General features: G+C 35.3%; 1 pseudogene; it reads left to right on the top strand.

The window, feature by feature from the left end:
• Positions 1-1,183: 1,183 nt before the first annotated feature.
• Positions 1,184-27,135, top strand: part of LOC124371832 — a 41,388-nt pseudogene continuing 15,436 nt past the window's right edge.

Below are 27,135 nucleotides of genomic sequence, written 5' to 3'. Positions count from 1 at the left end.
GGTTCCGTTTTCTTATATTTATATTGTGTTTTTGTATGTAATATTTAGAAATGAACCTCATACTATTAGTACTGTCATAAGTAACTCTAATAAAAGGGTAACATAATATCCCACCTGTACTCATGTGCATGTGGAATTGGTGAATCGCTGTAACGGGGGAACTCTGGAATAATTAGTAACTGATGAATTCTTTGTAACTTCTGAGTACATTGTAACTGACGAGTACTATGTAACCAATATTTGTAACCGGTTGTTGAGAGTACTTGTAGCGGTAACTGCGGAGTAACCTATTTTTAGCACATCTCTACAAACAATGAACTTACTAAATTAACTATACAAACAAAAATATAACACTATAAAAAATAATGAAATTAATTAAAATAAAATACCTTATCATCTAACTCAACCACGCAACAAATAATCTGATACCTACCATTGTCATCAATTAATTATAACAGATTTCTAGATTTTTATACGGCGATCTTAGAAATCAGATATGTATGTATTTCAATAAACATTGAATCACAAAAGTACTTGCTCCGCCAGGACACGAACCCGGATCTGTCACTTCTCAGGCGAGTGTGCTTCCACTACACCACAGAGCGCTTACTTTTTACGATCAATTATATTGTACTTGGCCGCTTCTGTCACATATGCGTTTAAATAACCAAACTAACATATGATCGGAAGACCAAGTACCTATCAAACTACTAAAGTATAAATAGCTAATGTAAAGGAAATCAATGACATTACATGTACTTAACATGTAATTGTTTTCGGAATAAAGAGATGTTGAGTTTGAAATTATTGCAACGTAAATACGCTTTCAAAGTTCCTGTAAAGTACATTGTCTACGTAGAAAAGGTTATTAGAACGAAGCATTAATTTCATGTTTAATGATTACGCTTAATTCATAATGAATTGCTAATGTAAATTTGAAGGCATCATGACTTTATGTCAAGCCAAAACTAGTTACTGTTACAACACGAAGAAAAAAGTACGTCAAAGGTAGTGTGGTCTCTCGTCGTCTGTTCTGTCGTCCTCCATTGTGGTGTAGTGGTTATCTTAGTGGAGGTAACGTGTTTACTTTATTTAAATTTGAAGGAACTTGTTTTCTAAAATACTTTTTGATAGCTCATATGAAGTGTTTTTCAAGTTCTGAAGTGCACTGCTACTATATGTTATCTAGATTACACCTAAATTATGAGATATTTGTAATTAAGTGGATCTTATTATATTATGTAGTGGAGTTTTAGGTTATAACGCAATATTTGTGTTGCTATACATTGAAATATTTTACTTTTTAAAAGTTTTTTTTTAATTTGTTTATAATACAAGATTGATTAACGCAAATCTAATACGTATAAGAATAAGATTCTTCTTAGTGACTCTTGAAATGGTATTTCTCAGATTTAAGTACTTTGCTAATGATTTCAGATGTTTACAAAATTTGATGAGTTTCAGGTTCATCCACAAGAATAAACTTAATATGTCTGGATCAAAAACAGCATATGTTCACTTAATTACTGGATCTGATAAATTTAAAGTAAGCTTCCAATATATAAATGAATCTGTTAATGTCAACAGACAGTTTAATTTTGAAAGACGCTCCGAGGAAACAATTCAGTGTTTTTTGGCACGAGTAACTGTAAATCTTGAAAAAATTGTTGATATAAAGCTGAAGAAAAAACGAAAGAAAGAACAAAATGATGAAGACAAAAAAGTTGCCAACGTCGTTGTTCAACTATTTTCTGGTGAAGATACAGTTCCCGACTCTGAATTGTGTAAGGATGTTTTTTTTTACAAACAAGTACCCTTTTGGTTCTTTAAAACTAAAAATGATGGGAATAGATTACAATGTTGCTATTAATTCACCTTGGATTGATCAGATGACTCTTCCCACAAGTATAATGGCAGGGTTCCCAATATACACAAATTGCTTTGAGACAAAATACACAGACAAATCTTTATCATCATTCATTTGGATGAAGTCAAGAAACAAAAGTGTTGATAAAGTTTCATCCCCAACACAGAAATCCAGTAATAAGGAAGACTTGAACAAACTGGCCAGTTGTTGGAGAAAGTTTTGTTTATATTCCTGCTACTGCTGACATTGGTCATAAATTGAGATTAGAGTGCACTCCTAAGAATGCTACTGCTATTGGTCCTCCTGTCTTGTGCGAAACTAACACCGTTGTTGAAGCTGGACCTGGTTATTGTCCATTTGAGAATCGTCATGCGTACACACGTCAAAGTTCAAGTCATCAGAGGTAACTTATGATTTTTAATAATAGGTTAAGGTAGGGTACAATAAGTGGACCCGGTTTTTTTATATCTAAGAATTTAATCATCAATACCTAATATTCGCATCTCTCAAATCCTAGACTGTCAATTGATATAAAAGTGTCTATAGTCCTCAATAACAATCATTTGTTATAAATTAAAATATGAATTTAATATTTACAGTGATGAAACAAATTATTATAACCAAAATTAGGAATACTGAAGACGACCATATTTGCTCCTCTCACAGTTACAGTTCCAAGTTTCTTTCCCACAAATTTCACATTATGCGTTTTTCGCTACGAGTCCAACATGTTGAAGCCACGTAAAACATGTCTTATCTTTCAAAGCAATGTTGTGTAGTTTTCTAAAATTGACTGCCATTTTTTAACCCTTTGAGTGCCGCAGCATTTTGCTATATGGTATGCATAAAATGCCAAGCGAAAATGTCTGATTCTGCAAGGGTCTGGTTAAAAATTCATAACAAATTTATTTATTAGTATAATGTCTTGCGTTTTCTTTTTTTTTTTAGATAAATATATTTTCTTTATACATATAATACATTGATCACCTATTTAACGTTTTTATACAAATAAAAAAAAATCATTAACAAAAACTATGAGCAAATACATTTTGTTTTTTATTTTGACACAACTTAGTGTTATTGAAATATTTTATTTTTTCACTTTTAGTTATTCTATCTTATACTCCATTTAATTCTTTATAAAAACTTTTTTTAAACTTATAAATAAGTTTGGAAACACTACAAAACTAGAAATTTTCTAACCTAACACTCTATGTATTGTCTACACTGCTAATGCTTAAATTTAATGCCTGCAATACTAGGTCTTCATTGTCAGCAATGTTTTTATGACTCATTGTTTATAAATATCACTGAACAAATACAAAAAACATAAAAACTATACAAATGTAAAGTACTAGATGCTTACGATCGCCTTAACTCACGGTCAAGTCATTGTTATACTTACACACAGGCTAGAACAACATACACAAACGAAATAATTTGAAGATACTAACACTACAAACCCATTTACACTTAAAAACTTTCAATATCATTTGTGAAATAAACAGCAGCGCAAATAAAACATGTGACGGCTTGTCCGCCTAGTGGTCGATTCTAAACTTGACTGATGCGCTCACTTTACAACCGCCATAAAAATCCGAATCTAACCAAAATGCAACAAAACCTACATCAAAAGTTACATTGAAGCCTTTGGAATGCGTATGTATAGTCATTGAGCCAATTTAGATAAATACTAGATAAAATATAAGCGTTACTGCAGAAGTCACAAATGGCGATTCTGGCATTTCTTGCATATAATGCAGGATCGCTAATAGCGATGCTCCGGACTCAAAGGGTTAATAATCAAATGTTACTTATGTAAAATTGAAATATTACCTTACTTGTATTATTTGAAAGTGTTTACAGCTGTTGATTATTTAAGTTGTTCAAAATAATTAATCAGTATCGATTGATTACATCGATGGTTATGATTAAGTAATATCGTTTGCAAATTTCTATATAAAAAACCGGGTCCGCTTATCGTACCCTACCCATAGGCTATTACTCTTGAATATAATTGAAAGTCTAAATATCAGGTCTAAACTCTTATTCATCTTTACATTTATTGTACATATTATCGTCAATTCCCATCCTACTCCAATATGTTGCAAAGTAAGGTTGGAAAAAGAGAAAAAAAACACATAATAAATGTTGGGGGTAGACTTTAATAAGCAGCCTACACTCTTTATTCGGTTGTTTTTATCAATTCCTTTGATTGTTTTTATCCGAATGAATAATTCAATATTACAATTTATTTACAAAACTTACTCCTACTTATTAGTTGTACAGTCATTTGTCATGTAAACAATAAACATCAACAAGTAACTAATTTGAGAATTTGAAAATTACGATGAATATGAGGAAATTATGTGATAAATTTCTAGATATACATGGGTTTGGCTCCTGCCTTTACAAAAGCGGTTTCTCACTGCTATCCGCACAACCTATAAATATTGTAGCTTATTTCTAATGTGTAAGTCTAAGCCATAATTGGTTGTTACTTTATAATGTTACTGTTAAATTTATTTTATTAAAAATTATAATGTATTAAATTCTTGTTGTAAATGTGTTATAATTCTTGTTTTGTACGATTAATATATAATAACGAATTTAATATATTGAATAGTTCAATAATAACAATTGAATAACGAGTGTAGGCCGCTTATTAAAGTCTCACGAATATTGGAAATGCAAAGAAAGCTGGTTTGGTTAGGTTGCTTTAGAAAATTTTGGTAATTATTTACTTTAGCCACTTAACACTTTTAGCCAAATTTCAACTTAAAATAAGATAATTAATGTATAGTATAAATTACAACTTACAAGCTATTCAGCATGGATTTAAGATCTAAAGCAAAGAAAAAAGAAATAACCATATGCCCACTATGTGATAGTATGGTTTTGGAGAGTGACGAGGGAGTTCTATGCGACGGCCCCTGTAGTGTTTGGTACCATAGATTGTGCATGGGGATGACGGCAGACCACTACTCCAAGATAAATAAACAGGCAAAAGGCTATAAAACTTGGTTTTGTCCCTTTTGTAATGGACCAAAGAGCTTTTTACAATTATAAAAACGACGACTTAGCGTGCAAATTACCTCTTCACAAAATCACCCCAGGGGAAAACGCTTGATGAACTAACTAGCGAGCTGAACCAGTCCAAATTAATGACTGAAAATGAAGTGGAAAATGACCTTGCTCTCAAACTAGCTGGGGAAATAGGAAATGCGCTGCTGGATGAAAATGGTCAATTAAAAGCAGAAATTTTACACTGTAAAAATGAAATTTCAGTAAAGGAATCAGAAATAGAACATCTTTCTGAAAAGATTGTGAACCTGCACGTTAAAATAGACGAGCTTTCGTCCCTGGTCGAGGATGGACAAAAACAAATATTGAAGTTAAAAGATGAGAAATCCAAACTTCAAAGTGTATTTGATGAATATGACCTGGAGCAAATGAAGATCATTCAGGATGGGGACGTGGAAATACTACACTTAAAACGGAAAATCGAGAACTTTGAAAAAAATACAAGGAAGTGTGACGAAACCCCTGAAACCCTAATGAACGATCAAGGAGTTAGCAATTATCATGTACAGAAGCTGAACAACGTTTTGAAGGACTTGTCCGAATTGTCAAATGGGCAACAAATGATGGACCAAAGGTTATCTTTAATGGAAATAAAGCTAAGTTCGCTTATGGAAACTGATTTTGGGACTGCGCCCAAGTCACCCGCTCCCCAGATTCCTGATGATCCTTATTTTATTGTTAAACAAAAAAAATGTGTCAAGAGGATACCTCCTTGCACGGCTAAACTTCTTAAAGAAGGCGAAACCTTTGAGGATTTCTTCAACAACAACTTAGAAGAGTTCTTACGCATGCAGAAAACATCCAAAGCTGTAGAAGAAAACGGGAAGAAACGTTCAGAATTGTTAAACAGTCATGTAACGGAAAGATCTACCTCCAACATTATTGAGGAATTCCATGAAAACGTGTCGGCACCAATACTTAGAGAAGAGTCAATGTTGAAAACTTCTTTTTTGGGGGAGGCTCTGACCATCAAAGAGAAGTGGAAACAGCGAGCCAAACGAGGCAGGCACTTCGTGAGCTCGGAAAGAAAGACGCATCAAATCTTATCATCTTTCACCAAAATACAGACAGAATCAGCAACAAGATAGAAAGACTCAACCACCTACTTGCATCGTTTTCACCTGATATAATAGTTGTCACTGAGCATGGTCAGGATGAGGAAACTATGAAGAACACTCGACTGGAGGAGTATAACCTTGTATCAGCTTTCTGTAGGCAAAACATTAACAAAGGTGGAGTAGCGATTTTCAAACATGTAAATAATGAAAATGAAATAAATTCATTGGAAATTGAACACCACAGCATCCCCTTGATAGTGGAAGTCTCTGCTGTAACCATCAGCCTAAGTAAGAGCAGATTCGTTTATATCCTTGGGGTTTATCGGCCACCACGAAAGAATAAAGCATCGATAACCCTTGCTCTTCAAATGCTGGAAAATACCTTGAAGCTCTGGACCTCCCCAAATGTTTCCATTGTAATCATCGGGGATTTTAACATAGATTGTCTGGACCCATCAACAGAAAAGAAGGAAACTTGAAGATGTACTAGCGACCTTCAACATTCACAGACTACTCCTCCCACCAACCAGGATAACCAGTGTCTCGTCTTCCTCCATAGACATGTGCTGTGTCACCCAAGATCTCAGCGACATCGTCAAGGTCCGGGTCGTAAACGAAGGTATTTCAGACCACAGTGGTCAAATATGTGAGTTAGGGCTAACAATGGTTAGGACTGAACAACAAGTTCCAACAGTGGTGACGGGTCTTTTACACTACTAATCGTTGACTCAACGACCCTTTCTGAGAAAATAACAAATAAGACAGGGTCATTTAGTCTACAGGTCGTTGAGACAACGACCCCATTTTGATATTTAAGATTTTCTACATAGGTTCGTTGTGACAACGACCCAGTAAAATGAATGAAAAGGGTCAATTACTCAACTGGGTTCGTAGCAACAACGCCACTTTTTGCCAGTTTAGTTTAATATTTCAAAAGATGGGTCGTTGTCTCAACGACCCTAAATTATATTAAATGCTTATATTGAAAGAACCAGGTCTTTTACTCAACCATTCTTTGTGTCAACGGACCAAAATGGAGAAATGTATAAGCAATGTGAAGAAGGGTCGTAGCGAAAACAACCCATTTTTAACTCAATGGATAAAATATAGTAAGAGGGTCGTTGAGACAACGACCTACTTTTAACTGTTCAGAGGTTCTTTTAGTCTACTAGGGTCTTTGTGTCAACTGCGTGCAGCCGGACCGGACATTGTGGCGAGATGTTACTGCGCACCAGTCGTACGGCGCTGAATGTTGCGCTCATATTGATGTAGCGTACATTATTCTCTTGCCACTATAAATTTACAAATGTAATAATTTGTTTTGTATTCATTTAAAATTATATTAATATAAACCCCTTTTACCGGATACAGATATACTTTATAAGCAGTAATGATAAGACATTACCAAGTAAGAGTGATAAAAATGGAATGCAAATAAATATTAAAAATGGAAATTGTAACGATAAATAGCAATTCTAAATATCAAGAATATAGATCAAATTAATAATAGTAGATAAAAACCTGGAATAACAAAAACCTTGTTTCTTTTATTTATGGTTGGTAGTTGTTAAAATAGCCATATATATATATATATATATATATATATATATATATATATATATATAAACAAATAAATACTCGTATATATACACACATATATATATATGTATATATATATATATATATATATATATATATATTACATACATTTTTGGTCTGTAGTGGTTATGGATTCTGGGGGTTGTGATCGTGAAAATCCTAAATATCTCCCGGAGATTCCAGCATAAGGTAAATTGCAACTGTTTATTATTACATGCACCTAAAAGTTTCCTTACCACCATTTTGTATTCTATTATTTTGTATCAAATGTTTGGTCAAATTTTCAAACATTTGTATCTGGTTTGAAAATTTTTAAATTTTGAAATAAAGTTTACTGTGCTGTTGGTAGAACACTTTTGCAAAAAGAGTTACGGGACAATGTTTATATGCGGCTTGATAAAAATACAAATACAATTTATAGGGAGATAAGAACTTCCCAAAATAAAAGCATTGCCTTATTATTTACAAAGATAATTATATTAATCTTTTAAATGTACATAAGTTTTCGAGTTTTATATAACTTCGTTACAAAAATACTTTCTGAATGGCAGTTGAATTGAAATATGGCGATATTCAGAGATACACTGACATTGCGAGTGACATTGGGAGTACTCAAAATAATTTAGTATATTGAAGGTAAAGGTTAGCAACTTGTAAAGGCGTGCCTTTGATGTTTGCTTTATATGAGGAAATATTAATAAACTATCAGAAACACTCTACAACTAATGATATAATGCTCGGTGGCTCACACTGGATTTAAAATTGTAAACATAAAAATCTAAAAATACAGACTGAAGGTCGTTCGGACTAGCGTGCGTTCGGATTACTGTGGACACGGATTCAAAGTGGACAGTTATTGAACGTTTAAAATGTTGATTGTGGGTGACACCATAGTGTGTACTGGCTAGCGATAGTACTAAAGATTATTTAGCAAGCAATTGGTATAAAGGTGCTAAAATTAACAGGATAGTCAACTTCTTAATTTTTTATTGTTGACATCAGTAACTATGGTTATGGAAAGTGAAACGTAATTTCATTCAAAATTTAAAGTCAGACCAAGCTACTGTAAAATTTTCAAAACTGCACTTCAATAATCATCATTTTAAATAAAAACAGTGGATCAATGTATTATCAAGTAAAATTTCATGCCTACAACTTTAAATCTTGTTTAAACAAGAATGTCATTCTCAATAGTCATAATCTTCAGTAGGAAACAAAACTATGATTAAATCCGTACCGGCTGCCACAATGCCTTCCAAGGACCAAGTCATCAGTGGGAACAGAAGTTTTGAAGGATAAAATTCTCCGAATCCTTGTCGGTGACCAGGATATCTTCCTAAGTTCCTTGCCGACGGTCTAGATGTCAAGCCTGGACCTGAAATTCTCCGAGGCGGAACAACCCTGATGGACTGCTACAGCAAAATTCCTTGTCGACAGTCTAGATGTCAAGTCTGGACTTGAAATTCTCCGAGGCGGAACAACTCTGATGGACTGCCACAGCAAAATTCCTTGTCGACAGTCTAGATGTCAAGTCTGGACCTGAAATTCTCCGAGGCGGAACAACTCTGATGGACTGCCACAGCAAAATCCTTGTCGGCGGTCTAGATGTCAAGCCTGGACCTGAAATTCTCCGGGGCGGAACAACTCTGATGGACTGCCACAGCAAAATTCCTTGTCGGCGGTCTAGATTTCAAGCCTGGACCTGAAATTCTCCGAGGCGGAACAACTCTGATGGACTGCCACAGCAAAATTCCTTGTCGGCGGTCTAGATGTCAAGCCTGGACCTGAAATTCTCCGAGGCGGAACAACTCTGAAGGACTGCCACAGCAAAATTCCTTGTCGGCGGTCTAGATGTCAAGCCTGGACCTGAAATTCTCCGAGGCAGAACAACTCTGATGGACTGCCACAGCAAAATTCCTTGTCGGCGGTCTAGATGTCAAGCCTGGACCTAAAATTCTCCGAGGCGGAACCACTCTGATGGATTTCCACTGCAAAATTCCTTGTCGACCACAATTTCTTATCAAAGATCTAGATGAGTAGCCTGGACATTAAAGATCTCAGTGGAAGAAATCAAATTTTACGGATTGCAACAACACAGTTCCCTGTCAACGGTCGAGATGGCAAGCCATGACCTGAAATTACTAGTTGAAGAAAATAATTCTTATAAATAGAAATACCGCCATTCCTTCTTATTGGCTTGAATGCCATTGTAGGATCTGACATTCTCTTGAATTTATGAATTGATCCAACTTACAGTAGTTACAAATTCTATAACAGCTTAGTAGTCTCAGGTACTGTCTGTACTTGGGGGGGTGGCGGAGGGTCAATTGTGAAATAAAGTTGTAAATGAATATGAAAATATTTCTTTTTATTTCAATGAACGATAAAAATCCTTAGTAATAGTTTAAAAAGATAACACACTATTGTGAATGAGCTGGTTTTAATGTTCAATAAAACTTACAAAACATTCTTATTCTGGCTGCATTTCACAAAGCTAAAATAGGCTGCATCTTATAATTTTGTCTTTTAGGAGACTTAAAAAACTCTATTGCACTTAAAGAAATACTGTAAAATATATAATCTCCTTTTCACCTATAAACAAAATTATGCAGTGTTCAATAATATTTATCGTCACTGTGTTAAATAGAAGAAAATAAAAGAACCATTTTTCACTTTTATATTTCAGGGGATTTAATACCGTCTTCAGGAAGTTTTAAATTAAGTTAATACAAATCTATAAAACGTAAACAAGAATCATGAAATGATAAATTTAAAACACAGTGCATAACATTATTGATAAAGTCCAGCTGACGTAAAATTTTTCTTATTTAATCTTGTTCGAACAGTTGATTTTTAGAAAGGATGGAATAAAACTTTTAATTTTTGACAAATTTTTAATCTTTAACAATAATTTAAATTTATGTCTTTAAAAATTTGTATTAAATTTAGACCAAATGGGTTTTTTTTGTCTTCAACATGATTTAATGAGTGCTTTAGTTTTAATCTGTTGTAATTTTCATCAGGGAATGGTGGTAGTTGGTGTATTCCTTTTAATGTAAAACACTCTTGTTTATGTTCTAGACCATGTCTTGCTAATGGTTTTTCTTTATTTTTATGGAATATATCAAACCTATGCCCTGTCATACGGATTCATAAATGGTTAGATGTTTTGGCCAATGTATTGTATGGAGCATTACTTGCAATTTATTTGGTATATTAGATTTTTAGAATTACAGTCATTGTTGTCAATTATAGGATGGCTTTATATGAAAAAATATATATCAAAGGGAGATGTTGCGGCAAGCCAATCAACCTTTTCACCAAAACTACTTCCTTTTAATATTAGTATTTTTAAATAATTTGTTTAACTATTTTGCTACCAGGCAACTTATTTATAGAAAGGTGTGTCTCTGATGTTAAATTTCCAAAATATACATGTACGTATATTTTATATACGTAAACTCGAGACCGGTTGCAATAAAAACTATTGCATTGTCTGCTAACGACACCATTTTGAGGAAGGAACCACCTCACCCGAGCCTTTACCTGAGACTACCTCACTGTTGTTTCTGTAGTTGTAGTTAGAATATTTAAGTTTCATTCCATTGATATTTGACCATAGATTAATTTAAACTGTTAAAAACTATCCAATGCAAACAAACCTCTTTTAACAACTTATACATGTAATTAACAAATCGATTACATGGTATAGTTGATTACGCTAAATATTCTACAGTTACACGATGGGATTAGCTACTGAGTGGTAAGAAAGTTTTGATATCAGATGATGTATATAGTGTCGACTACAGTAACTCACCTAGACTTATAAATGAACTCAATCAGATATAATACAAATAACATACGGGTAGTGGAGCGCACAGAATTCAAGTACGTATATGTTACAATATACCTAATATATTACGCTCAGCCGAAAAAATGAGTATACATGCGCCAAAATGGAGCTCCTTCTTGTCTATGTATAAATAAAGATTCATATAAAATTTAAAGCACACAAAAAAGACATTTTTAGAAATATCTTGCGGATGGATAGGGGTACTTGTGTTACCATGCCACATCTAAAAATGTCATATGACTGTACACAGTTTGCTTACAAATTTATTTCTTCTGCGATTTTCCCGTCACTGTACGGTTAACCGCAATAGCAATTTAAAAGTGATCGCTATAAATCAGTAACCATATATAAGTCAATTCGTTTTCGATATATTGTGCGGTCATACAGACATACAGAAATTAAATCTTTCGTCCTTCTCAGATGAGTGGCTTCGGCACTGTCAATCGAATTCCTCATAGTGCATGTTTGGAGTTGTAGTTGTCAAAATTTAGTATTAGTGTTTTCATTTGTTTGCAATGTTTTCATTTTAACTTTAATTTGAACGTTGGGTACTGTTTGATTAACCATTTAATAATAATTAGAAACCTCAACCTGTTTCCGACAGAAGTAGAAATATGAATGACAGTTACATTATTTCAGTTTATGTACATGAGTGAAATATATTTTAATACATAAACAAGAAATGGGAATCATAACTAGAAATGTATGTCTTAAAAATATTTCTTATATTTTATAAATACAACTGTTACCAGACTTTAAATCTAGTTCAATAATATATACGTATAATAAACAAAATATTTAGATATAATACTTATACAAAGTATTTACCCTTATATCAGATGTTAGGACTAAACTCGGCACAGACGCAGCGCCTTCATGCCTACCGGGCTAGGAGTTGACTGATTGACCCTGTTTCGTTTGAAAGTGCTTGTTTGGGACGGAGGGGCGTTGAGACAACGATCAGTTGAGTAAACGCCCTAGAATGTCTTATTTGAGGTTAGATGCATTATAGGGTCTTTGAGTCAACGACCCCTTAATACATATATTTCAACTTATTCTGAAACTAGGTTGTTGATTCTACGAACCTTTTTCTACTTTTCAACTTTTAATTTATATTTGGGCCGTTGATACAAAGATCCGTAGTGTAAACGGCCCAATTTAATGAATTAGATAAAAAATATAGAAAAAGGGTCGTTGTGTCAACGAACCCACTTGTAGTTCTATTCTTATATTCGGTATATGGGTCGTTGTGACAAAGAACCATTGGATTGAACTTTTAGTTTTCTTAGTAAATCGGGTCGTTGTCACAACGGTTCGTAGAGTAAAAGACCCTCTGTTATTTGTTATTTTTTCAGAAAGGGTCGTTGAGGTCAACGATTAGTAGTGTAAAAGACCCAACACTGATATTGCAAATATAAAAATAGGGTCGTTGAGACAACGATTCGTAGAGTAAAAGAGCTGCCCCCCCCAACAGTATGCCGAACCATCAACTCCAATAACTTAACAAATCTGAAGACTCTACTTGCGAACCAGGATTGGAGGGCCGTCCTAACAAGCGAAGACGTTGATGAGGCTTTTAATAGCTTTTTGTCAATCATCACGTTAACTCTTAATGCTTCCTGCCCTCTAAAACGGTCTAGGGCAAAGCAACTCAACCCTATTAAACATGTTTTCGACGAGGAAGCTGCTAAACTGAGAGATTCTTTCCTTCGGGCCCTTGATATTTATGTCCTAACAGGAAGCAATGAAGACAAGTGGACTGCTAATAATTTGAAGAAGACACGATCTAAAACTGAGATCATTGAGGCAAGAGACAACATCCAACTATATTTCCCAATCTAGCTGCAAATCTAAGGCAGTCTGGAGGGTCATAAATAGTGAAAGGTGGTCCAGGAGCCATGATCCCATGGTTACTGATTACGTGATGCTTCAGAATGGCACAAGGATAGATAATCCAGCTGAGCTCGCCAACGTATTTAATATCTACTTCACATCAATTGCTGAAGAAACCTTGAAGAGCAGTCAACAGGACAAGTCAGGAACTGTCAGACCTAGCATGCCCACCATTGCTTTCCCAATGACAGAGCTGGAACCAACGACCGAGAGTGAACTTCGGAGGATCGTCGGTGCAATGAAGAGCAAGACCTCATCAGGACTTGACGAGTACTCTTCTAAGATCGTCAAAACCTGTCTACACGAACTGATGGTGCCTTTGTTTCACATAATAAACCTTAGCCTTGTCAGTGGTCGCTTTCCCAGTAGACTGAAAACCGCCAAAGTAATTCCTTTGCACAAGAAAGGAAACAGACACAAGCTTGGGAGTTTCAGACCAATCTCCCTGGTGTCTACCTTTTCCAAGATCATCGAGAAGGTCGCTCTGGCCAGGATTGAAGATCACCTGAAGAAAAAACAACATCGACTTAGAGAACCAACACGGCTTTCGTAAGAAGAGGTCAACGATGACAGCTCTGGTTGAGTTGGTGGAGAGCATCCTTGAACACCTTGAGGATGGTGATGATATTGTCAGCATCTACCTTGACTTAAGTAAAGCCTTTGATTGTCTCAGTCACGATCTCATTCTGCGCAAACTGGAAAACCTTGGATTTAAAAACGTGGCTTTGTCCTGGTTTGAAAGTTACCGGCGGGGTCGGGACCAACTCGTTGAACTGAGGCAGAAGATCAATGGAACACTTACGGCTGTCAGATCATCTTTACTCTCAGTGACCAGGGGCGTGCCTCAGGGATCCGTCCTTGGCCCGGTCATCTTCATACTTTTCACCTTAGACCTTCCGGCGCACATAGAGAACTTTGCCAAAACGATCATGTATGCCGATGACACGGTATTGGTGGCAGCCAACAGAAATGTCGAAGAGCTAGAATTGAGGTCATTCATATCCCTCGAGCTTGCCGTCGAATACTGTTCTGGAAATGATCTAGTGTTCAATGAAGGTAAAACCAGACAGCTCATAATGGGCAAGAACAAAGAAGAAGTTGCTGGAATCCCTAACATCGATTCTGTTCAAGCCATTAAACATCTAGGGATTACACTGGATGTCAATCTTAAGTGGGATGAGCACGTCGAGGTCCTCTGCAGGAAGCTGAGCAGTAGTATTTATGCCCTGAGACGCATTAAAGCTGTCAGCACAACAGAGGCGGTTAAAAACTGCCTACTCGGCTCTTCTGGACAGCCACATAAAGTATGGCATAGTGCTCTGGGGTGCCACAGCACAACGCAATTTGCAGCGGGTTTTAGTGCTGCAGAAAAAGGCTGTGCGTGTGATGGCTGACTTGGGGTGGAGGGTGAGTTGCAGGCGGGCGTTTGTTGAGTGGGAAATTCTTACTGTAATAGATGCCTACATTCTAGAAGCGGTGACAACAGCCTGCAGAATCAGTCCACCAAGAAATGAAGACCTCCACCAACACTACACTCGTCGTGCCCGTGACTTCAACCTGCCAACGCATCGCAGCAGCAGATTTGAAGGCAAGCCCTCTTACATTGGCGCCAAACTGTTTAACCATCTGCCAGAGAATATTAAGATGTCCAACCCTGAGAAGCTGAAGGCGGTGCTACACCATTGGCTCCTGATCAACCCCTTCTACAGTGTGGAAGAGTACCTGGACTGGCACAACCGTGACTCCTAACTGTGAAGTTTTTTTAATTTTTTTTAACTGTATGTCTTTTTATCAGTTTTAAAAAAAGGTTTTGTTTGACGCCATTTCAATCTTGAAGATTGTCAATAAAGATTTCTCTCTCTCTCTCCCTCTCTCTCTAGTATAATAGATGTAAAAGTAGTAAAGCCTAAATAATAACAGAAATTACAATGGAAACACCCCTGGCCATCAATGTTTGTTGTATGTATTTATCCACATGCTATCTTTATTTTTTCTAGTCTTAAAAGGGGAGATGTACGCCCATAAGCTGCCTATGTTAAATTGTATAACTTTATGTTCCTTTTCTGAAGGAACTGCTTTACATATCTCAATGAAACTTTTACCACTTATACAATACATTACTATAAACAACCCCTACCACTTTTAAACTTTTGTTTAAAAAAATAAATTTTTATGACATTTCTAAATTTCTAAATTTTTTAATATATTTTTTTACTATAAATTAATTTTTTTTTACCCATTAACAAACTTAGAGTTTCAAATTTGCTTGGGGTTGTGTGTATATGTACATACATCATACATAAAAAATTCCATAAAGACTGGGCAAATGATTCCTGAGAAAAAGGAACATTTGTATGAAAAATGTCAACTTTCGGGAAATCGCAAAAACATTAGCCTATTATAAAAATTACTTACTCTCAGAACATTCCGGCTTCATAATCTGGCTCCTTTTCATTTTCCTCATCCAGCAGCTTCTTTCTTATCATTCTAGTCCTCTTCCTGGCTTGTTTTGTCTCTTCTTTAGCTGCTATTTCAGATTTTTGGATTCGGTTGATATCAACAGCGCGGAGATTTTTTGCACAGCTTTTACCTACTTTGATACCAATGCCCTCCAAAACCTGCAGTCTACCTTTATTTCCCTCATTGAATGTTACCACAGCATCTAGTGTTCCAAATTTTAAGGTATGTATACCAACAAAATTTATTTTTGGGATACGAGACCACAAAACTCCGTTGAAACTCTCATTTACATTCTGTGTGTGACCATGAAGACATTTTTTTAGAAGGTCTGGATGTGACAAGTGCCTGAATGTTGGCTTGATAGCTTCTATCACAGCTTTGTCTAGAGAGTTTTTGTGATGATAAACTTTGTTTTCTTTAGCACATTGCTTGTACTTACACCAAGACTCATCGCAAAGACTATGTTGCGGCATTTCATCTGTGGATGCTTTGTGGAAAAATATAGCCCAAACATCCTTTCTCATCTTTTCCAAATCATTTGGATTACGCCTAATAGCAAGGCCATAGTAATTTTGAAGGGAATCTATGGCAGCATCTGTTAGTCTTCCTTTCTTGCCACCGATTTTCAACCCGTCACTCAAAGTTTGGCCTTTTAAATCTCGCCGTAATTTTCTAAGTTGACCCCCCATCCTCTTTTGAACATGTCCCACACATTCAAGTTTTTCAATGGTAAAGTCTCCATATGGTTTAGAGTTAACCACTGACTGAAACCCCTTGGAGTCACCATCACCCATGTAATACTTGTATTTCACATTACGAGTCCTTTCTGACCGAGCAAACACTTTCAAAGTGCTTTCAACTTCCATAGTTCCACTTGAACCCTCAAAGCTTTTATCACAAAAATGATTTTTTGCCTTTCCTTTGCCTGTTTTACATGTGTGACAGTACTTAGTAAGTACCTCGACATCTAAAATTTTACTTGTGTCGAAGCTGGACACGGAAACAACGCCATTCAGCGATGAAAATCCTCTCCTCTGCCAAGTTCCGTCTATTCCTACGCTTATATCACGACTAGTACTTCCATCCTCTTTTGTATTGAATTCCACTGTCTCTTCAGTAGCTTTTATCATAGATGCTTCTGTAACTTTCTCCAGAGAATTGATAAACAATGGGTTATACCGTTCAAATCTTTGTGGTGGATCAGGCAAATCAAGCATACCGAAAAGTGTCCTACCAGAAACAGAGCCCTTGCCAATCGATCTCAAGCCATACACAGACTTTATATTTATGTCAAAGAAACCTTCAGAGTTCGTTTTATTTGAAGACCAACATTCATGGCTAAAATTACATTCACTGCAAACAACACTAAGTTTACAAGCTAGGCCTTGTCTTGCCCCTTCATCCTCTTTCACCGTCAAAGTTCCTTCCAGTTTACAATATTTACAAACTGTAGCACTTACTAACATATTAGATAATATGCTAATACTAACAATAACATTGTTATACCCAGAATCTCCAGTATTATCATCAATTTCTGCAATTTTCCTACTTGATGCTGATGGTGGAGTAGGCCTACTTGAGCTACAGGGACTAGGGCTAACCAAAACATTAGGCAATTTACTATTAAACTCACCTAGGCCTATAGATGATATAGTAGATTTGTACTGGTTTCCTCTAAAATTCCTTTTCTTACACAGTTTATTTGTCCTAGGCATTATTTCTCTATAGAAATATAACAAAAACACAACAACTTTACTAATCACAATTCACAATACTGAGTTGTCTGTAAACAAAAAAAAAAAAAAAAAAAAAACAAAAATAATCAAATAAAAACTGTCAAATAAACAAAGTAATAACAGGTTAGCCAACACAACAATATGATAAACATTAGCAGTACAGTTGTGTGTATGTATAATAGTGCACTTGCACTAACTGGATTGTTCAACCTCGCATGGCAACTATTACAGTGCTATTTTATTCCTGCTGACAGCGATCAATCATTTTATAAAAATTTTTATTGTTACCAAGCAACGCGCAAATATGCATGTATTATATATCACTGGACTTGGAAAATTCCATACTTTAAGAAAAAAATATATAAACATTTTTGATTTTTTTTACGATTTAGGCGTACATCTCCCCTTAAAACTCATCTGTTGAATTATTTTTTTGACTTTGCCAGACTTTTAGAGTTTTCCAGCAGATAAAAAGAACACTTGTTTTGTTCCTGTGCTTTTTCAAAAAAGTAAAATGTGCAAGATACATATTTTTTTGTATTTGTAATAAATTTGTCTTTATTTTGTGTAATTTGGATTGTTATTTGAATGTGGTTGAAAGTAATATACTGTGCTAAATGTGAAAAAAGAAAACAAAAACATACGTCTTTTGAAATAATTGTTAATAACTTTTAACTGTTAAGTTTTATTTACTTATAATTTACTTTAAAAATATGCTTGTAAAACTTCTAAAAACGTGTAGCACTCACTATAAGTGAATGTAGTCAGCACTTTCAGGGTTAATTTACTACAAAACAAAAGAAATATTATAAATTTATCTTAGTAAATGAATGTAGGGTAAGATTCTAAATGAAAACATTCAAAACACGCTTACCTCCCAAGGGCGCTTCTCAGAAGACGGCGGCACTGAGCGGCTGATGGTCAAGGGTTGTAAAATAAAATGTATAATGTAAAAAAATCCAAAGTGTAATGTTTCTTCAATGAGTAATGTAATTCAATTAGTTATTTGCTTTCATGCTCCAAATTATTTTAAAATTCAATTAGATATTTATTTTACCACATACAGATTTTATTTACTAAATCAATCATAATAATGAGAGTCAGGTATTTAAAGAATCAGAATATTCTGAACTTGGGCCAACACGTCATTTGATGTTATTACAGATGTACATTAAACAATCAGAAAAAAAAATAAATAAAAAAATCAAAGTCTTGTTGAAATATTGTTTGTTATGTGGTTTCATTCATAACTTTCAGAAAAATACAATAAAGTCAAAAGTTTATCGTAGATTTTTTCAGTTGTAGGTTTAATTGTAAAATTTGGTGATTTAGAATGTATTGATGAATCAGTATACATACATACATATATACATATGTTTGTTATTCTCCAGATTTCGGGTTGTGTCATATAATATACTCGCAGATGTTTACTCTTCCACGAGTTTCGCCCAAAGTGAACTCTTCGGCTACTGTCCCACATATGCTCTGAATATTGACTACAGAAAGCAGTTGATCTTGAAAGAGTTGCTCGGTGAGTATTTCTGATAGCAATGTAATTTGCAGTATCTAAACTTGTAGCCATACTTGAATATAAGCAAGATTTAGTGTAGTACAAGTATTACAAAAAATGAATAATACAATGATATAATTATTACATAATACTATGTATATATATAAATATATAAACTAATTAAATTTGTATAAATGGCTATAGCCGAATTTAATTACAATAAACATTGAATCACAAAAAGTACTTGCTCCGCCGGGACTCGAACCTATATCTTTCACTTGCTGGGTAAATGTGCTACCATTCATATATGTATACAACTCTTGAATGAACACTTAATTATTTGAAAAGTATTATTTATACGTCTTTGTAATCTATTCAATTTTGCTGTGTCCATAATGTCAAGCTTACATTACTTCAGACTATTCTTAAAGACCAAGTGAAGTCCTTTTTACATCTGAGGAAAAATATTTTCATTTAAATGATTATGCAAAAGGATTTAAAGAAATTAAAATAAAGGCTGTTTTAACCTTTTGGCCACTATGAGTTAAAGCTTACAGAAATTCCCAACACTGAGTATTCTCCTGTTTTAGTGGTTTTTGACATATTTATTGAATATGATATACAAATTTTATTTACAGTAAATGAAGTTTAGTTTACCTCCAGTTTGCCTTCCTCTTTGTGCAGCATTTGGAATCTGACGCTGAGACAGACTAAGAGGAGCTAAACTCAACATTCATATTGAATCAACCCTTCTCACCATAGCTACGTTATGTGTAGAAAACTTGGTTGCTCCACCGTGCTTAGATATCATGTTTAAAGCATTGTAGGTCACTCAATTGTGCACTTGATGAGACAATGAGAACCTTTTCATCTATATTGCACTATATTTTCTAGTCTAGTTGTCTCTGACGTCGAAACAGTGTAAAGAGTTCATTTTGAACTTCTTTGTCACCAACATATTTGAAGATGACAAATTTAAATTTGTGTCCTCTGTTTCTTTTTCGGCCATTGCCCCTAAAAAAGTTTTATCACCTCATTAGTTGTATGAGTAGTTGCCCCATCTTGCTGGAACCACATCCCCCTGTGCACTAAATGATTTCTCTGAACTTCATGGATTATGAAGCTATGTAACATAAACAGATAATATTGCGAATTGACTGTAACTGTTGAACCAACCTCTTTAAAAAGTATGGCCTGATGACACAACTTTTTGTTACACCACACCACACAGTAACCTTGGGACTATGCATTTGTTCAGGATTTGTAGCAAACCAACAATGAAAGTACTGTTTATCAACATAACCGTCTAGATAAAATTGTCACTCATCATTACAAATGTTCATCGGACGTTACAAAATCAATCATATGCTCTGGAGATGCTTTCCGCATTGTATAACCATTAAGCTTTAGCTAATGGACAATAAACATTTTATATGGGTGGAAATGCAAATCAAAATGCAATATTCGTCTTATAAAGCAGTCAGACATGCTTAAAGCAGCAGCTTGTTTATGGGCCGGCCGCTGAGGACTGCCTTCTACAGCTCCTCCTCTTACTTGTTTAATATTTTCTGGTGTCCGGATTGTCCTTGGACGGCCTGTCGACTTCTGTTTTAACGTTGAACCAGAAGGTACTTACAAAAACCGTCAGATAATTTTGCCGCTCCCTGAATACATTTTTAATGCATTCATACATACGAGGTATGGCTATTAAATAACGGGACTGATATTGTAAAAAAATTTATTTTCATTTTAAACATAATTACTTATTATCACCTTCAATATACACCCCTTCTCTATCCCTGCAACGCTCCATGCGAATTTTCCATTGTTGGAAACAATGCTGAAAGTCATCTTCTGTCAACTCTTTCAGGAGTCTTGCCGCTTTTTCTTGAACAGCTTCTACAGATTCAAATCTCGTACCATTCAATGCAGATTTCACCTTAGGGAAAAGATAAAAGTCGCATGGTGCTAGGTCTGGCGAGTAAGGTGGGTGTTCTAACACTGGGATGCTGTACTTGGTCAGGAACCGCTTGACAGATAACGCGGAATGAGCTGGCGCATTGTCTTGGTGCAAAATCCATGATTTGTCCTTCCACATTTCGGGTCGTTTTTTTCTTACTCTTTCACGTAGTTTATTAAAGTACCTCAAGATAGTAATGTTGATTAATTGTTTGACCTTCAGGAACCCAGTGAAGGTACACAATCCCATGAATGTCGAAAAAAACAATCATCATTGCTTTAAATTTTGACTTGCTCATTCTTGCTTTTTTGGCTCTCGGTGAAGTTGAGGTCTTCCAATGCATGGATTGGCGCTTCGTTTCCGGATCATAAGTAAAAAAACCACGATTCATCACATGTTATTATTCTTTCCAATAAATTTGGGTCATTTTCAATGGCATTCAAAGTGTCAGTACAAACATTTTTACGAGCTGCTTGTTGATCAATCATAAGAATTTTTGGTACCATTTTTGCACACACTTTTCGCACGTTCAAATTGTCATGTAAAATTTGCTGTACACATTCTTTATCAATGCCTACAGATTCAGCAACTGCACGAATGCTTAATCGTCGGTCAGACCGAATCAAATTAGCAACTTTTTCGACATTGTCTTCCGTTTTTGATGTTGAAGACGACCTGGCCGCGAATCATCTCCCACGTCTTGTCGACCATCTTGAAAACGCTTAAACCATTCAGAAACACGAGTCCGCGCTAAATATTCACTGACATACACTTCTTTTAGTAAATTATAGGTTTCGGTAGTGGTTTTTCCAAGTTTAACGTGAAATTTAATAACAATTCGTTGCTCTATTATTACGCTAACCATTTTTTCCGGCAAAACAAAATAACAACACTTACATAAATGAAGGTTATGACACAACGATGTTGTTTACAGAAACGAGACTAACTGCATTCTGAAGAGGAAGTCTCAAACTACACAGCTGTTGGCAGTAGCATAGCCAGAAATTTCGTTCGGGGGGGGGGGGGGGTCCAAAAATTTGGGTCCAAAACTGGGGGATCCGGGGGACATTTTGTGTGTTATTTGCCAATGTAAAAGGTAAATACCAAAAAATTTGGAGCTTTAGTAACTACGCCTTATAGAAAGTGGAAAGATGTAATAGGCAAATTCAACTCTCACAGCAACTCTAGTACCACCAATTTTCTTGTATAGCTACAGAAACTTTACGAAGTTCAATTCTGGCCGAATAGAAGGCACCAAAGTGATGTTGGATTCACTGGATAAGAAAGAAAAAGAACAAAACAGAGCTTCACTCAAGCGTATAATTGACACAACTATATTCTGTGGAGAAAATGAAATACCCCTTTGGGGACATTGGGCCACTGACGGCCGAAAACCCTTTAGAAAAGGAGGGCAATTTTTGAGTGTTGCTCGGGTAGCCTACAGATCAAACTAACGGTCGGAAAATGCACCGGAAAACTCTACTGATTAGAAGTTCGGCTACTTTGGAATTCACTGATTGAGGTATTTATGAATGAGTTATAATGACGATTTTTTGTATCATTACACTGTAGACGAGTATATAATTATCGGAAAAAAAATCAATTTCGGTCGGAAATAAAATACACCTGAAAAACTCTAATGATTAGAACTTCAACTACTTCGGACTTCAGTTATTGAGGTAAACGTGGTATTTTTTATTGAGTTAGGACGACGACTTTTGTTATCATTAAACTGTACTCAACTACCTATATAATTATCGAGAAAAAAAAATCACTTTCGGTCGGTAAATACCGAAGAAAAGCTCTCTACAGATTCAAGTTTTGACGATTTTGGATTTCACTGGTTGAGTGGTTGAAGTAAAGTGATACTTATAATTATGTTAGGACATTGATTTTAGGTATTAATCTAACGCCGATTAATAAATACCGTATATAATTATCGAGAAAAAAACTAAAATAATCACTTCCGATCGGAATATATTAAGGAAAATGAAATAATACCTCAGTCAGTGAAATCCAAAGTAGTCGGAACTTCTTATCAGTAGAGTTTTTCCTGTGTATTATCCAACTGGAAGTGATTTTTTCAATTTTTCTTCGATAATTATATAGGTATTAGTCGGCGTTCAATTGATATCTAAAATCAATGTTCTAACATAATTCTAAGTACCACTTTTATCTCAATGACTCAACCAGTGAAATCCAAAATCCTCAAAATCTGAATCAGTAGAGCTTTTCCTCGGTATTTTCCGACCGGAAGTGATTTTATTGTTTTGTTTCTCGATATTTATATATATATATATATACAGTATATATATTAGTTGACGTTGAATTAATACCTAAAATAAACGTCCTAACATAATTATAAGTACCACTTTTACCTCAACCAATGACATCCGAAATCGTCAAAACTTGAATCTGTAGAGACCTTTTCTTCGGTATTTACCGACCGGAAGTGATTTTTTTCTTGATAATTATATAGGTACATTGTACAGTTTAATGATAACAAAAATCGTCGTCCTAACTCAGTCGAAAACACCACATTTACCTCAATCACTGAAGTCCAAATTAGTTGAAGTTCTAATCAGTAGAGTTTTTCAAGTGTATTTTCCGACCAAAAGTGATTTTTTATATTTTTTTCAATAATTATATACACGTCTACAGTTTAATGACACCTAAAATCAACGTCGTAACTTAATTCTAAGCAGTCATTTTATGTCCTCAAGACGAATTTGAACAAAGTGGTCGCTAATTTAAACTGTTCGCCGTGTTACGGTCCAGGTTACTTTGCGACGTCACGTGACCGCGCCCAGTAGAAATACTGTGATTACACTACACTATCCGAAAGGCCGAGCCCAAAAGTATCATTTGATACTTTATGATTTAAACGAAAGGACAAATATATTTTTAACAACGGTCACTTTAATCAATTAAATCAATCAATTTAATGTTTGTAGACAAGAGTAATGATAACTCTCCTTTTTTCTCCTGCTCCATGCTTTATTTTTTTATATGTCTTAAAATTTCGGGGAGGGGTCCGGACCCCCTGGACCCCCCCTTTGCTACGCCACTGGCTGTTGGTCAATGTTGGTTGGCGCATGCGCACTCGTTCCACTGCAGCGTCAGTCCTGTTATTTAATAGCCATACCTCGTATACACACAAAACAAATAAAACTAAACTCACTTTGTGAAATGATGGAAACATTCCAAAACTCAAATACTATGCAAAGTATGTGGCGTCAAAGTATTTTCATTACCGTAATATCAACAATATTTTGGTACCAAATTTCAACAATCTCCAATCTAATCGCGGCCCCGATTAAGAAAAAACGAGCTTCGCAATGAAAGCAAAACAACTTGAAAATAAGGAAAACTTAGGGATGATAAATATTACAAAACTAGTATTGCACAATGCTACTCAAGCTTATTGATTCATTTATGTTTCATTCAAATGTTATGCAATATTTCCCTAGTGATATTTTTTTTTAAGGTTATTTTTAGTTTCTTTACAATATTTTCCTGTATATGATTCAACCTCAAATTATAAGAAAACCACAGATCATATGTCATCCGGATCCTGCTGTTAATTTGTTAATTTTTCTCCGTTACCTGTTTAAATTGCAAGGTATTCTCAAATTCAAAGCTTGAAGGATACATTAAGCAATATTTAATGGATGGATAGTGCTTTAATTTGGGCTATTCATTCAAATATTATACATTTTTTATGGATATTCTGTATTCTAGGTTTTGTTAGATATTATTCTGCAAAGTTGTTGTTTTGTTGTGTTTTTTACAGAACATGTTGTCTAGGTTACAATGCAGATCTTGTGTGCTTGCAAGAGGTAGAGACCAAGTTGTTTGAGTCGGATTTAGTGCCTGTGCTGGGAGAACAAGGTCTTGTTGGAGTCCATGCTAAAAAGTCCACAATCCGAGAAGGAGTTTCTACATTCTATTCACCGTCAAAGTTTAAGCAAGTACATATGAATTTTGCTACCTTTTATATATCAAAAGCTTGAACTTAAAAGCATCTGTTTATGTTACATGTTCCACATTTTGTTTCGTTAACTTTTTCAAAATGCTTAAGGGGAGCACTTCGTAAAAAATCTCAAAAATTACAAATTTTTTTTTTTTTTTTTTTTATTAAAGTTTGGAATTTCCCGATAACAATGGTGGTATTAAATTTTTTTTATGATGACTAGAAGTGTCCGAAATATTTTTTTTTAAATAGGCCTGCAGGCAGTTTCGGGCCTGTAGCAGTCACACTTTGAATGGTGCTGTTATAGTACTACTTCGTTGCAGTCATGTTCATGATTTGGTTGGCAGTGACAGTTTGTTATGTCAACAACTTACACTAACCAACAAAACATCTGTTTTATAACCATTGCTTATAACCTAGGTAGCATACATGTTTTGGTTACTGACATTTCTGTTTTAGAGAGTGAAAATTACGTAAATGATTATGGTTTTTTGTGAGTTTAGTGGAGAGTTCTGAGTATTTTTTGTTATAAGTGTAGTGAATTTTATAATGCCACGTTCAAAGCCTGCTTTCAAGAAACGCGTTTTCAAAGGAAATCAACATAACCCTCCAACTAGTCCTAGGCCTAGTTTCTCAGGATCAAGTAACAATCGAGGTACCAATACTCCAAATGTGGATAGGCCAAGACCTCAAAGTGCATCTTCTAAGAAGGTCAGTCCTTTTTTGAAACAGTACCAATTGAATGAAAATGATGAGTCTGAAAACTGTATAGTTAATATAGGATTGTTGAATGAGGCTCTTAGTAACGTTTCAGTGTGTAAAAATTGCCATGGCCAACTTGTTTACAAAGTAAAACACATTGTAGGCCTAGCATCAAAAATTATAGTCAGCTGTTCTGATTGTGAAAACACTATTACTGTGACAAACTCTGAATTAGTCAGGCCTAACACTAATCAGAATGAAGCAAAGTCTGATAGGCCTAACACATTTTATGACCTAAATCTTCGTTTGGTTTATGCTATGCGTAACATAGGCAAAGGTAGAGTGGCTGCGGAGAAAATTTGCGCTTTTATGAATCTTACACCTCCGCCTTTGAGATATCATGAACATGAGCATTACTTGGGTTCAATTGCTGAGTTAGTGTGTAAGAAGTCAATGCAAAGTGCTGTGCAAGAAGCTGTATCGGATAATGATGGTTGCAGAGACCTCGCTATAGCTGCTGATGGCTCATGGCAGAAGCGGGGTCACCTTTCACTAAATGGAGTGGTATCAGTGACATCTTTATCAACCGGTAAGGTCCTAGACATCGAGATTTTATCTAAATATTGCAGATGCACTAATAGACTAAACAACACGCATGGTGATGGCTGTATCGCAAACTTTGAAGGTTCTAGTGGAGCCATGGAAGTTGCTGGAGCAGTCGCAATTTTTCAGCGCTCGCAGGCATTGTATGAGGCTCGTTACCTTGAATACCTTGGTGATGGAGACAGCAAGGCGTACTCCAGTGTATGCGAAGCCAAGCCCTATGGTGATACTGCCATAACAAAGATAGAATGCATAGGCCATGTCCAGAAACGGATGGGATCGAGATTAAAAAATCTAAAAGCTAAGACTAAAACACTCCCTGACGGCTCACGACTTGGCGGCAAGAACAAGCTAACAGATTCTGCCATTATTCAGCTCCAAAAATACTACGGATTGGCAATTAGACGCAACACAAACTCTGTTGAAGACATGAAAAAAGCCATTTGGGCAGAGTTTTTCCATGTGATGTCTTCTAATGAAAGGCCCTCAACATGGACTATGTCCCAGATGATGAAGAAACCTGGTGTAAGTACCGCAAAGCCGTAAAATCCAATGAAAACTATGATCATGGCAGCCATTTTCACTTGCCTGAAAACCTAATGACATTTATTAAACCTATTTTTCAAGATCTAGCCAATCCAACTCTACTGGGCAAATGTACTAAGGGAAAAACTCAAAATCCCAATGAGTCCCTCAACAATGTCATTTGGACCTACATACCTAAAAGAACATTTGTGGAGATTAAAACTTTGAAATTTGGCATATATGAAGCTGTTACAGCTTTTAATGATGGCTACATTGGCAAATGCAAAGTATTTCAAGAAATAGGAGTGTCAC

The sequence above is a fragment of the Homalodisca vitripennis genome, unplaced genomic scaffold, assembly GCF_021130785.1.
Source record: "Homalodisca vitripennis isolate AUS2020 unplaced genomic scaffold, UT_GWSS_2.1 ScUCBcl_2096;HRSCAF=6505, whole genome shotgun sequence".
NCBI lineage: Eukaryota > Metazoa > Arthropoda > Insecta > Hemiptera > Cicadellidae > Homalodisca > Homalodisca vitripennis.
The sequence above is the reverse complement of the archived record's forward strand: the minus strand, read 5'-3'. Positions and strand labels throughout refer to the sequence as shown.